Genomic DNA, 15,523 nt, shown 5'->3' with positions numbered 1-15,523 from the left:
ACCTCTCCCCACCCTCACACACATTTCTTTATTGTTAACAATGCTATAATTTTATTTAACTGATATAAAATCCTGTGGTTAAAATGAAACCTTTGGAATTAAATGTCTGTGTTCATATTCTGGCTCTTGTTAACTATCATGAGTTAATTTTTTATAAAACAGAATTATTAATGGTGTTTTCTCTCAGCATCACTCAGGGCATTATATCATTAGAAAGATTCTTTTTTTTTTTTTGAATGATTCTTTTTTTTCACAACCATTTTTTTTAATTACTGAATCACCTGAGGTACAGTTACAGGCTTACAAACTTTCATGCTTTCATTTCAGTCATAAAATGGTCGAGTACCCATCCCTCCACTAATGCCCATTCTCCATCACCAATGGTCCCAGTATCCCTCCAATCCCTCCCAATAACCCCACCCCGTCCCCTCCACCCCACCCTGCCTCTGTGGCAGGGCATTCCCTTTCTCTCTCTCTCTCTTTTGGGGTGTTGTGGTTTACAATAAAGGTAGTAAGTGGCCATCATGTTCGGTCTGTAGTCTACTTTCAGCCCGCATCTTCTATCCTGAGCGGGTCCTCCTAGCACCCTTTACTTGGTGGTCCCTTCTCTATCTGAGCTGCCTTTTCCCCCAGCAATATGAGGCCGGCTTCTAAGCTGTGATATGATCCTTCTAGTACTTATCTCTATACTATTCTTGGGTGTTAGTTTCCCATTCTGTTACTTTATATTCCATAAGAGAGTGCAATCTTTCTATGTCTGTCTCTCTCTTTCTGACTCATTTCCCTTAACAGGAAACTCTCCATGTTAATCAACCTATATTAAAATTTCATTACTTCATCTTTCCTTTTTTTTTCTTTTTCTTTTTTTTTTTTAATGAGTCACTGTGAGAGTGCAGTTACAGAGTTTCGTGCCTGTGTTACAGTCATACAATACTCGAGTACCCATACCCTCAACCAGTGCCCATTCTCCTCCATCGATGGCCTCAGGGTCCCTCCCTCTCCCCCCCCCCCCGTGCTATCACCCCTGCCACCTCCCCCCCACCCCGCCCCTGTGACAGGGAACTCCTTAGTGTTCTCTCTCTCCTTTTGGGTGTTATGGTTTGAATGGAGATACTGGGTAGCTATCGTGTTCAATCTATAGTCGGCTTTCAACCTGCCTCTCCTATCCTGAGTGGATCCTCCACTGCACTTTTGTTGGTGTTCCCTTCTCTGTCTGAGCGGCCCTCTCCCCCAGCATATGAGGTCAGCTTCCAAGCCGTGGAGCAGGCCTCCTGGTACTTATTGCTACTATTCTATTTTACATTCTTATCGCAAGGAATCTAGATATTTTTTTGTTTTAGATATTATTAAAAAATTCTCTACATCTGAAGTAATATTATTACATTAATTACATATTTTTATCATAAATATTTAGTGTCTAATAACGAATGTCTACATTGTACAAATTTTATTAAAAAAATATGTTGGGGGGCTTTTTGTGTCACACCCATCGATGCTCAGGGGATATTCCTGGCTCTTCACTCAAAAATTATTTCTGGCAGTTTGGGGGACCATATTGGATGTTTGGGATTGAATTCTGGTTGGTCGTGTGCAAGGCAAATGCCCTACCCGCTGCACAATTGCTCTGGCCCTGCACAAATTTTAGTCTTCTCACCTACCAAGATTCATTTCAAGCACAATTAGAGGATTGTCTATGTTACTAAATCTATCTCCTCACATAAAAATACTACAAATGAGAGTTAAATGAATTGAAAATAAAACATAGGAGACACAGGATGTAATTAATTCAAGTTTGAATTCTGAAATGCCAACAAAGAAAATTAATATCACAAAAATTCATTTATGATGATTAATAAAATCCAAACATGCTAAAACATTTTACAAAATGTATAAATTACTAAGAATTACTTAATTAATTACTTAATCATTAAGTACATAATAAATTACTTAATCATTCATTCATGATTAAGACAAAAGAGACAAAATAATGTCAAATATATTCAATCAGGTAAAGTATACCATGAAAAATATACTAGTGTGTACCAACATTTTGTCAATAAACTTGAATATTTATATAAAATTATTTTCTTGAGAAATGTAAATTATCAAAATTAACTAGAAAAAAATGAAATTCTAAATTGACCAATCTCATTCAGGAAATTAAATTAATAATAATAATGTGTTTCTTCTGAACAGGATGCAAAACTTAAAAGAATTATAAGATAGTTTTAGTTTCAAAAATAGAGAAAATATGTTAATTTTATTTTTAAATTAATTGTAGTTTAAATAAGATAGCTAGACTAGTATTAATATTTATGGTTTTAATGTATATAATAACTCACCTTCACCATCATTAATGTGCCTAAGTCCCTCCACTATTCTTCTTAATGTCATTTCTAGTCTGCCTCTTCCTTTTCTCATCCCCTTTCCCCTCACAGCTTGGTGATCTCAGTTCTACAATGAAAAACCAAGAGTATGTCATCATTCTGTACTGTCTATTCCTTTTTTAAAGTTTCTCTATATAGCACGGATGAGTGAGGTCATTTGGAATTTGCTCTCCCTCTGACATTTCACTGAACATGATACTCCACTTCCAAGTTTCAACAAACTGTATGTTTTCATCTTTTTTATAGTTGCATAATAACAATTCGTGTGTAGATATAACACTATTTATACATTCATCTGTTATTAGGCATTTGGATTATTTTCATATCCTGTTTATACTGCCATGAACATGAATGTCCGTGTATCATTTTGAATTAGTATTTTGTGTTCTTGGAATACACATAAAGAGATGAAATTGCTGCTCTATCCTTACTTTTAAAAGAAGTCTCCATACTGGTTTCTGAAGAGGCTAAACCAGATGACATTCAGACAGACATTGAATGAAGATTTCTTTTTCACTACATCCCTACCAACACTGGTAGTATCCAGTCTTTTTAATAGATACCATTATTATCTCAATGTCATTTTCACTTGCACTTATCCAATAACAAGTGATGATGTATACTATCTCATATGACTACCAGCAGTCTGCATGTAATCTTGGGAGAAGTGTCTGTTCATCCCTTCTCCCAATTTTTTGATGATGAAATTACCGTTTCATTGTTGTTGCTGGTGAGCACTGTGAGTGCGTTTTGAATCTTGAATATTAGTCCTTTATTAGATGCCTAATGTGCAAATATTACCCTGTTCAATAGGTTTCTTTCAATTTTAGCTTGAGTTTCTTTTGCCATTCAAAAATTCATTTGTCATAGTCCCATTTATTTTTGTCGTATTTACCAGTAGTGTTAAGTCTCTGAAGACACCTCTCGTTCTGCCTATGTGTTCCTTAATGTATTTATGGATTCTGGTTTAATCTTGAGGTATTTGATCCACTTTCAAAGAAATTTTGTGTCTTGGAAGGGATATTTTTCCAGTTTTTATTATGTGGCTTTCATTTTCCCAACAAAATTGGAAAGCCACATAAAATATCTAGAGATATTCCTTGTTTGACTTCATGCACCCAAATTCATTATCATAGATTAACTGTTTATATAACTGAGGCTTTATGCCTGATCTTTCAATTCCATTCCTTTGGATCAAGAGTCTGTCAATATTCCAGTACCAGATTGTCTTGATTACTATAACTTTATAGTATGATTTAAATTAGGGAATATGAAATATCCTGTATTCTTCTCACAATGAGTTTCTTTGAATATTCTTATTCCATACGAATTTTATATTTTTAGTAGCTTTTGTTCCAACTCCTTGAAGAAAGTCATTGGTACTTTGATTGAACTGAATCTGTGTAACGCTTTGGGTAGGGTGCTCATTTTAACAGCATTAGTTCTTCCATTCTATGAACATGGGATAGTGTTCCATTTCCTGGTGTCCTCTTCTATTTATTTCAATGGTGATATAGTTTTTATTGTATACATTTTTTTCACATAGCTGCTAGATATTTTATGCTTTTGACATATTTTTTTTTTTTTGCTTTTTGGGTCACACCCAGTGATGCACAGGGGTTACTTCTGGCTCGTGCACTCAGGAATTACTCCTGGTGGTGCTCAGGGGACCATATAGAATGCTGGGAATCGAACCCAGGTCGGCCACGGGCAAGGCAAACGCCCTACCCGCTGTGTTATCACTCCAGTCCCGCTTTTGACATAATTTTAAATGGGATTGTATTTTATATATCTTTCTCTTCAAGTTGTTTGCATATAAAAACAAAACCAAATTTTGTGCATTGGTTTTATAGAATGCTACTTTGCTCTATTGGTTTTTATGTTTTCTAGGAGTTTTATAAATGAAGTCTTTAGAATTTTCTATTTATATTATTGTGTCCCCCGATGGTTTACCACCTCATAGTGGTGAGGGGGTGGCAATAGTGCCAACTGGCGAAGAGCAAACCAACAGGACATGCCACCAGCACGGCAGAGCCTAGCAAGCTACCTGTGGCATATTCGATATGCCAAAAGCAGTAAGAAAAATGGGCCTTATTCCCCTGAACCTGGAAGAGCCTCCAATATGTCAGCATTGAGAAGGACAAGCAAGGAGAGGCTACTAAAATCTCAGGGCCGAACTAGGCAGCCAAAACGAAGAAGGACTGAGGCTGGAGTGATAGCACAGCGGGTAGGGTGTTTGCCTTTTACGTGGCTGACCCAGGTTCGATTCCCAGCATCCCATATGGTCTCCTGAGCACCGCCAGGAGTAATTCCTGAGTGCAGAGCCAGGAGTAACCCCTGTGCATCGCCAGGTGTGACCCAAAAAGAAAAAAAGGACTAAAATGGCTGTCTGCATATTTAATGCACATATGCTGGCATCAGAGGACCTGATCGTGCAAGTGCAGGAGATCAAGTACGACGTCATTGGATTGACTGAGATGAGAAGGCATCGAACACATCACGCCATTTTCAACACTGGAGAACAACTCATTTTCAGAACATGCGACAGGAGAGGCATCGGTGTGTCGGTGTCCGCATCAGCAAGAAGTTGGCCATGAGCATTGATTCATTCGAATGCCTAACAACCCAAATCAGATGCTTACATTTGAATAGCTGTGGCTCAGTGCTGGCAGATTCTATCTTCATCGTCTACACACCAACATCTAATTATGACGAAGAAGAAATTGAGAAGTTCTACAAGGAGCTGGAGAAGTTCTATAAAGAAGACCACACCTTCTACGAGGTCATTGTCGGTGATTTTAATGCCAAGATAGGACCGATAAGGTCGCCCGAAGAACTCCACATCGGGACCCATTGCCTAGAATGGAGCGAACAGGGAGAGAGACTGAGTTTATCATGTTGACCAAGACCATCCATGGTAACCCACAGTTCTAGAAAGCCGAATCTAAACGTTGGACATGGGAGTCTCCCAGTGGACAGTTCCACAACAAAATTGACCATATCATATTTAATCGATGGTTTTGCCCGACCAATGTCGCTGTTGTCCCAAAATTCCCAATGGGATCAGACCACCATCTCCTTCGTGCAAAATTCTACTTCACAGAGTGGGGGAAAAGGACTGCAAAGTTTAAGTTTAAGAAGAGAACTTCCATAATGACCACCAACTGGGAGCTCTTTGGCACTATTGCAGCAATATGGGAAGATGCCGTTGTTGACAACATTGACGAAGAATACGATTGACTGGTTCAGCACCTCTATGATTGTTCAAGGAACGCGGAGAGAGAGAGAGCCAAAAAAGGTGCCTGTCTTCGGAAACTCGATCTCATTTGACAATGTGGTTGGGCGTGAGCCTCAGGCAATCATTAATTAACGTCTGAGCTCACAAAGGAGTGCAGAGAAGCGATAAAGGAAGACCTCAGAGAGAAGAGGAGCAGTGTTGGCTGATCCCACAGATGCTGGGAAAAGTATTTGCAATGCCCACCTGTCCTTCCCCAACTACAAGACCAAGATTACTGCCCTCCAACATCCTGATGTATCTATCACATCTTCCAGAAGGGCAATGGAAAAGGTTATCCATGACTTCTACTCAGATCTCTTTGATAGCCATGTCCACCTGCCCACAGACCAAAATTTGCAGGATGGATATGTCATTTCCAGCATTCTCCCATTCGAAATCTGACATGCCATTTCATCAGTAAAGAAGTACCCAGTCCAGACAAGGTCAGACCTGAACACCTGAAGAATTTGTGGCCAGTACTCATGAATATACTGTTCCAGCTCTTCACATGCTACCCTTCTGAATGCAAGGTTCCATCCCAATGGAAAAGCAGCAGGACCGTTCCGTTGTACAAGAAGGGAGAAATCCACAACATTGGCAACTACCACCCAATCTGCCTGTTTTCCGTCATCTACAAGTTATTCACTCGAGTCACTGAATAGCGTTGGCAGAACACTAAACAAAGGACAACCATGTGAGCAAGCTGGGTTCTGAAAAGGATTCAGCACGATCGACCATATCCACACAGTGATCTCCAGGTATTTAATTACTAAAACACAGAAATCCTAAACCACGCAGCTGCGACCTTTTACCTCTTCATTCTCATTAAATCTCATGGAGATTTAAGTGGGAAATTTCATCAACCATGACTATTCAATTATTTTTTTAAATTAATAAAATTTAAGTTGTGGCTAGAGAGACAATACAGAGGGTAAGACACTTGTCTTTTACATGGCCTGACAGGGCTCAAAACCTAACATCACAAATTGTCCCCTGATCATTTTTAGGAGTAATTCCTGAGTACAGAGCCAGGAATAACACCGAAGCATTGTTGGGTGTGATCTAAGAGCTAAAAAAGTTAGTTGAAAAAGTTACACCATAGAGACTTTAGAGATAGTATGGCCCTTGTAATACTTGAACATAATTTGAAAAATTCAGCTTTCATAACTGAGGAAAAAACATCAGGATTTGGGATGGAACATTCTCCTTAATTGTTTTCATAACGTGAACATATCACTGTATCACTGTCATCCCGTTGATCATCGATTTGCTCGAGCAGGCACCATTAACGTCTCCATTTGTCCTAGCCCTGAGATTTTAGCAACCTCTCTTTACTCTTTAACTTTTTCAACTAACCTTTTTAGCTTTTAGGTCACATGCATCAGTGCTTAGGTGTTATTCCTGGCTCTGTACTCAGGGCGACACCATTTTCCCGAAATGCTTCAGTGCCACCCTACAGAACATCATGCAAGGACTAAAATAGGAAGGGATGAAAGTGATACATGCTCGGCAACTACACCACCTCTGCTTCACTGATGACATCATTCTAATAACATCAAACATTAGCCAAGTGGCACAATTGCTGGCCGAATTTGACCGCAAGTGTGGAAAGGTCAGACTGCAGCTAAATCTCACCAAGACAATGTTCATGAAAAACGAACTAGTCCCTGACGTTCCATTTACTCTCAATGAAACAAACATCTCCGAATGCAACAGCTATGTATACCTGGGTCAAGAACTCAACATGAGAAATGACTTGGCGCCAGAACAGCACAGGAGGAAGAGAGCAGCGTGGAACGCCTTCAAGAATGTCGAAGAAGTTGTTAAGAGGACAAAGAGACTCCACCGTTCTCCCTGCACTAACTTATATACCTCAGTGACCTAGGCCCTACGAAAACAGGATGAGAAGACTAGTCAGGTATCCTAAAGAGGAATCGAAAGAGCTATGCTTGGAGTATCACGTTCCGCCCTAGTGAGAGAACGAATCCAGAGTTCCGAACTCTATCGACAATCAAGAATCAAGGACACTGTCTCGTTTGCCAAGGCATCAAAAATTGGATGGGCCAGACACGTAATGAGATTCAGAGACGACCGCTGGATTAGAGCTATTACCAGCTGGATTCCACAGGATGTCAAAAGACCGTGTGGCTTCCCACCTACAAGATGGTCAGATTTCTTCACCAAAAACCTGAATAAACGTTTTGAGGCTCTTCATGTTCCTGGAGCGAGCAGATGCCATTGGGCTACACTAGCATGCAACAGGGACGAATGGAGATGTAACTGGCACCCGCTTGAGCAAATCAATGTATAATGGGATGGCAAGTGATACAAGTGAACTTATTACTGTATCACTGTCATCCTGTTGGTCATTGATTTGCTCGAGCAGACACCACTAACGTCTCCATTCATCCTAGCCCTTAGATTTTTAAAAATTTATTTTATTGAATCACCGTGTGGAAAGTTATAAAGTTCTCAGGCTTATATCTCAGTTATACAATGCTCAAACACCCATCCCCTCACCAGTGCCCATATTCCACCACCAAAAAAAAAAAAACAGTACATCTCTCACCCCCCACCCTCCACTCCCACCTGCATAACTGATAAAATTCACTTCATTTTCTCTTTACCTTGATTACATTTCATACTTCAACCCAAAACTCACTATTGTTGTTGGGATTTTAACACAGAACTCACTATTCTTCTTGGAGTTTATCCCCCCAAAATACAGCCCTATTGACAAGGAAACATTTGATAATTAGTTCTCCACTAATGAGAATGAAGAGGTAAAAGGTCGCAGCTGCGTGGTTTAGGATTTCTGTGTTTTAGTAATTAAATACATGGAGATTTAAGTGGGAAATTTCATCATTTCCCTTCCTGGGGCAGATAAAGCAAAAGCTTAGTTCACAGTCTGGGGACATGGCTGCGAGCACTTACTGGGTTCAGAAGTAATCTAGCTGGCTCTGGATCTTGGTCGTTCAGCAGCAAAGTGGCCATGCAAATGCATGGCCACCCGGTTCGAATCCCAGCGGAGCGCCTAGCCCTTAGATTTTAGCAGCCTCTCTTTACTCGTTCTTCCCAGCAGTGCTGCATTCGAGGCTCTTTCAGGGTAAAGGGAATGAGACCCATCATTGTTACTGTATTTGGCATATCGAATATGCCATGGAGAGCTTGCCAGGCTCTGCCATGCAGGCGGGATGCTCTCAGTACCTTGCCAGGTTCTCTGAGAGGGAGAACTAGGCTATAAGACTCTTCCAGGGGCGTTGTTTTATAGTCTCTGGCTGTTGGCTGTTGATGGGATTACACAGCGCCGGGGGGCAGTTGTGGGTGTAGCCAAGTAGCCAAGCTACTGAAAAATGGGGGGTCTGGGTGGAGGAGGCCCTGTTCTGATCAGAAAAGTCTTGGAAATCTGAGCCCCTGGTCCCACACACCTGGGCTCCTCTGCCAGTTCCTTCATGCGTCAGGCTGTCCAAACATTTGGAGAGGGGCCTTGAGCATGGCTGTGGTTGTGTGCCAGAGGTCTTCGGCTGACAGACCTCTGTTCAGGGTAGGGAGGGAAACTCAACCCGCCCCACTCCGAGGGGCCCCGGTGAAGATAGCCAGACACGGGGCAAGAGACTCTGCCTGAACATACAAAAAGATTAATTATTATTTTGACTTAAAAATATAAAGCTTTTATCCAGGGATTTATCCAGTTTTATTAATGGTGGCATGTTATTGCAACCATGGATAAGCATCACATTTGCAGTTTGGTGTGACCTAATCTGCCAGATGGTTGCAAATATTTTCTTTCTCATCAGTCAAGGAGAGTATGCTAAATTATGTCATGATTTACCCCATTATTTTTCCCTATGAAATTTAGCTCTTATATCATATATTCATCTGAATTAATTTTGTCTATGTCATGAGGTAGTAGTCTGAGTTGATTATTTTAGATAGATTATTTATCCAAAGGAAAAACAATGACATCACTTGGAAACTAGTAGACAGTGAAGCATGTAAATAAGTAATTTCTACATAAGGCTTCACTTGCTTTGTTTTGGGGTCACACTCAGCAGTGGTCAGGACTTACTCCTGGCTTTGCACTTAGAAATCACTCCTGGTGAGGTGCAGAGACTATATGGGGTGTTGTGAACCAAACCTAGGTTGGGCAAGGCAAGCACTCTACTCACTATACAATTGCTCCTACGTAGTCTTCAAAATGCCATGGACACATCATATTATTTGAAGTTACCTATTATCTCAAATTCACAAACACATTATTTTTATTTATTTATTTATTTTTGCTTTTTGGGTCACACCCGGCAATGCACAGGGGTTATTTCCTGGCTTTGCACTCAGGAGTTACTCCTGGCAGTGTTCAGGGGACTAAATGGGATGCTGGGAATCGAACCCAGGTCGGCCACGTGCAAGGCAAACGCCCTACCTGCTGTGCTGTTGCTCCAGCCCCAACACATTGTTGTTTTGGAAGTTTCTTGAGTGTGTGTTTTAATAGCCATTCATTCTAAATTTTTAGTGTGAGATAACAGCATTCTGTCATCCTTGTGTAAATTTGGAAATGACTTAGCTATTTTAATGGATCCTAAATCATGGCTCTCTGAATTCTGTAGTGTTATGTAAGATGAAGTTCTTTTGATTAATTGATCTTCCAAAGTGTTTTTTAATTGAGTTACCATGAGACACTGTCACTGTCATCCCATTGCTCATCAATTTGCTCGAGCGGGCACCAGTAACGTCTCCATTGTGAGACTTGTTGTTACTGTTTTTGGCATATCCAATATGCCACGGGGAGCTTGCCAGGTTCTGCCATTGTGCTAGATACTCTCGGTAGCTTGCTGGGCTCTCCGAGAGGGGCAGAGAAATTGATCCCGGATTGGTCGCATGCAAGGCAAATGCTCTAACCGCTGTGCTATAGCTCCAGCCCACCATAAGACACAGAGTTACAAAACTCTTCATTGTTGCATTTCAGTCACACTGAGTTCCAACATCCCACATATCCCTCCACCAGTGTACATGTGTACATTTCCCATCACCAGTGTACCAATGCCCCCAGTTTCCCTTCCACCACCTTCCACCAAAGCCTGTCTTTATGGCAGGCACTTTCTTTCTATTTCTCTCTCTTGCTCTCACTTTTTCTCTCCCTCTTTCTATATTTTTTGGGCATTGGGGTTTGCAATACAGATACTGAGAGGTTATCATGTTTGTTCCTTTACCATTTTTCAGTATGCATTTCTTATCCATAGTGATGATTTTCAGCTATCTATTTCCTAGTGATCCCTTCTCTATGTCAACTGCCTTCTCCCTCAGCACTTGAGGCAGGCTTCCATACACCAGGGGCCAGAGCAATATATAGCAGGTAGGACATTTGCTTTGTATGTGGCGGCCGGGGTTTGATCTCCTAGCATCCCATATGATCCCCCAGCACTGCCTGGAGTAATTTCCAAGTGCAGAGCCAGGACTAACCCCTTAGCAATGCTGGGTGTGACACAAAAAGAAAATAAATCCAAACCAACCATGGAGCAATCCTCCTGGCCCTTGTTTCTACTGTCCTTGAGTATTAGTCTTATTTTATAGTTTTTAAAATATCCCATAAATGAGTCCAATCATTCTATCTATATCCCTCTCCTTCTGACTCATTTCACTCACCATCATACACAGTGGGAATGCTGATGGGTTCGGCATTTTTGGAAAACAATATGGGCATTTCTCAAAAAGTTAGAAATTGAGCTTCCAGAGGACCCAGCAGTACTATTCCTGGGAATGTACCCTGGGGACCCAAAAACACACAGCAGAAATGCAGATTCTGGAAACAACCCAAGTGCCCAAGAATAGATGAATGGCTAAAGTCATCTACACAATGGAATACAATGCAGATTTTAGGAAAAAATGAAGTTATAAAATTCACTTATAAGATAATGTTTTAATGTTATATTGTTTTATTGCCTTAATTAGAATGGGAGAGATAGTACAACAGGTAGGGTGTTTGCTTTGCACTAGCCAACCAAGGTTCTAGCCCTGGCACTTCATATGGCACCTCCAGTCACACTGGGAGTGTTCCCTGAGAGCAGAGCCAGGAGGAAACCCAGAACACCTCCAGGTGTGGCAGAAACAAACAAAAAGTGACGTAAGGATCTTTATTCTCTATAACTGAGTACAGATGAAGAGTAAGTTGTGAAAAGACAAAAGTGGGGGAATAGAGTTATTGAAGAAATAGGGGTTGGCCCACAGAGACTAAGTTGGAAATTGCATAGTCAAATGTCCTGGTTTTCATTGCTTGGATATATAGTTGATCTCAAATTCAAATAATCCAAAACCCATTGCTCACTTTTCTTCTAAACCTACTCTACTTATGCTAGTGGTATTACTACTCCTTTAGGTGGGAATCAAGAGATCTCAGAGCCTGTACTGGCTTCTTCATTTTTCTCTGGACAATACATTAAACCTCGTTTACTGTCTAATATTTCTGATCTACTGAGCAAGATTAGGTAGCATTAAAGATGGCGGCTGAAATCTTTTGGTCATATGTCAGTTCAATTTTAAGTTTTCTGGGAATCTTCCATACTGTTTTTCATAGGGGTTGTACCAGACAACATTCCCAATTTTGGGCATCTACCCCCAGGACTTAAATACATTCTCTCAAAAGGACATGTGTACACCATTATTCACTGCTATACCCTATACAATAACTAATATATGAAATCAACCTAGGTGTCCAATGACAGATGAATGGATTATGAAGATGTGGTATATATATACTCAATGGAATACGATGCAGCTGAAGGAATGATGAAATGCAATTTGCTGCAATGTGGTCGAAACTCGAAAACATAATATTGAGTGATATAAAGCAGCAGAAGAAAGACAAGCACAGGATGATCTCACTTATTTGTGTTACATAGAATATTGAATGAAGAAGTGTAGTGAAGAAGGGAGGTGGGGGATGCCTAAACTGCCCTTGGTCCTAGTGTTTAGAGAGAAGGACAAAAAAGAAAAGAAATGAAGAGGTAGGAAGAGAACTTTATGTCATGGGTGAACAGGCATTAGGGCTTGAGTTATACTGATGATACGGGAGAGCAGTATACCAAAATGCAGACTCAGCAACAGTGAAATTATGAGATTTAAGCTGAAACCACTGAAACTTTGTAATTTTCCTGTCAAGTTGACAGGTAGAGGGTGGGGTGAGGGTTGGGGTGGGGAGGGAATCTGTGAACACTGGAAGGGAGAGGTTGACAATGGTGGTGGGACTCGTTTTACACATGATACGCTTAAAACTCAACTATCAATAACTTTGTAAATCGTACTTCTTTAATAAACAAGAAAAATGAAAAAAACAAAGGGGCTGGAGAAGAGATTACAGAGGACAGGGCACTTGCTTTGCACAGAACTGACCCAGGTTCAATCCATATGGTTCCCTGAGCCCTACCAGTAACAATTCCTGACTTTAAATCTAAGAGTAATAATACTTCAGCCATGCTTGGTGTGACCCCCAAATAGCAAAACAAAAAATATATCTTGCAACCCTAAGAATCAGAGCCTAATCCTGAGTCATCTTAAAGTTTTTCTCCTTTCTTCATTTGACATATACAACCCACTGTAAGATTTGTTCAGTTTTTTCCCCAGAATCCCATCATCTCTGCTAGGCTAGTGTAATAGACCCTTGTGCAAAGTATACAGTGATACAATTGATTTTCTTTTGGGTTTTTCTTGGCTTTGGGTTTTGGGTCACACCCAAACGTGCTCACTCAGGGGTTACTCCTTGGTCTGCACTCAGAAATCACTCTTGACAGTGCTCAGGGGACCATATGTGATGCTGGGGATTAAACATGGGTCAGGCTTGTGTAATGCAAGTGTCTTACTTTCTGTAGTATCTCTATAGCCCCACAATTTATTTTTTAAGTACAGTTCCAAACCAAACCTTCAGGTTTTCTTCAATATTTAAGCAATAAAATCTAGATATGTAGTTGAGCATTGGTGATGCTTTAAAATGTGGCCCTAAACAACTTCTCGAGACTTTTTTCTAACTTCTTTACATACCTGATAATCCAGGTGGACTGTTCTCCCTGCCAAAGACCAATGTGCTCCAGTCTCTCTTTTTGCTCATGCTAGTTCTTTTTTTCTAAAATTCATTTTCTTCCATCATCACATACGTTAGATGATTCATTCTTTTTTCTTTGGGGGTCACTTCTGCTGGTGTGGTCTGTGGGTATGTGCTCAGGGGTCACTCCTGGCAGTAGTTGGAAGACTATATGTGGTGCCAGCAATTCAAACTGAGATTGTTTGCATGCTAAGGAAGGGCCTTATCTCTTTGTCCTATCTCTGACTCTAGGTCTGTTCATTTAAGAGTTGATCAAATGCAATTAATTTCTATGAAGTTGGCTATGATGCTTTCTAGGCAGAATTTAAGTCCCTCTTGAACACTGTGAGTACCTGGAAGTCCTGAAAATTTGAATATGTTTTATGGTACATATATCTTTATTATACAAGTTTACACAAATGTCTGACAAAACTATAAATTTCCTGGAGGAACCAGACCAATGTTTTGTTCACATTTATGTATCAATCAGTAATTTCTTTGATGTCTAGCAAATAGCAAAATCTTATATAGTTTATGTGTATGAATCTGTTCCTAAAATTTTATATCTTCTGTAGTCTGTAAGTTTTTAGGCACTTCAAAATTATAGCAGTAGTGTTCTTCAGAGCAACAGAATCATGTGTGTGTGTGTGTGTGTGTGTAAGTTCACACAACAGGGTCTGCAATCAGTAAGCTGGAGAATCAAGAGAGCCAAAGATGTAGTTCCTGTCTGAAAGCTGGATGCTGGAGATTCAGTAAAGGCTGATGTCTCAAACAAATCTGAATGCAGGGGGGAAAACCCACCATGTTCCTGCTTGAGAGCAGTCAGGCAGAAGGAATTCTCTCTTGCTCAGCTTTTTTGTTCTAATCATGCCTTTAAGTGATTAGATAAGGGTCAGCCACATTAGGGCGGGCAATCTGCTTTACTCAGTCTACCAATTCAAATGTAAATCTAACCAGAATAATGTTTGACCAAATATCTTGAGCACCCCTTGTTCCAGTCAAATTGACACAAAACAATTAACCATCAAGAAAATTCAACTTAATAAATTTTGAAGCTAACCAATTTTTACCTCTATTTAGTCATGAAATTCTCTAAAGTGATAGAATGTGCCAGCACCTAAATTAGTTTATATGTATATAAATCAGTGAAATACTTGGGCACAGCTGTGCCAAAGCACTATGGATTCAATTTATTTGTAGGGACTGTCTCAGGTTCCGAGCCAGCAACCGGGTATTTCCCCAAATATCAAGGTTAGAATGCATGCTCCTTTGTTTAACTGTCAAAAGAAATGGTGTATGAATTGCATACACGTAGGCCCTGGTGATTATAGAAGTACACCCTCAGTGTAGTCTCCTTAGAATGTCATCTCTGCATCTTGACATTGGCCCTTGAAGACAATTGTTTTACATAGCTGAGGGGCATGAAGACACAGAATTATTTCCTTGTTATTTTATTTTATTTGAAAATGTTTAAAAGGAGCCAGGTAAAAAGCAGGAGAGAGAGTACAGCAGGTAGGGCACTTGTCTTGCACACAGCTGTCCCAGGTTGGACCCCTGTACCACATATGGTCCCCTGAGCTACACCAAGAGTGATCCCTGAGTACAGAGCCAGGAGAAAATCCTGAGTACAACAGGGTGTGGTCCCAGAAACAAAAAATGGAGCCACATAAAATTATCCTTTTAATGTTAACTTCACTACTTTAATACTCTCACACACACCATTGTGTGATTCTCCCTACTGGAACTAATACCCAGCCAGAAAAATTAAAAAATCAGAGCCATTGCTAA

This window comes from Sorex araneus, chromosome X, assembly GCF_027595985.1.
Source record: "Sorex araneus isolate mSorAra2 chromosome X, mSorAra2.pri, whole genome shotgun sequence".
NCBI lineage: Eukaryota > Metazoa > Chordata > Mammalia > Eulipotyphla > Soricidae > Sorex > Sorex araneus.
The sequence above is the reverse complement of the archived record's forward strand: the minus strand, read 5'-3'. Positions refer to the sequence as shown.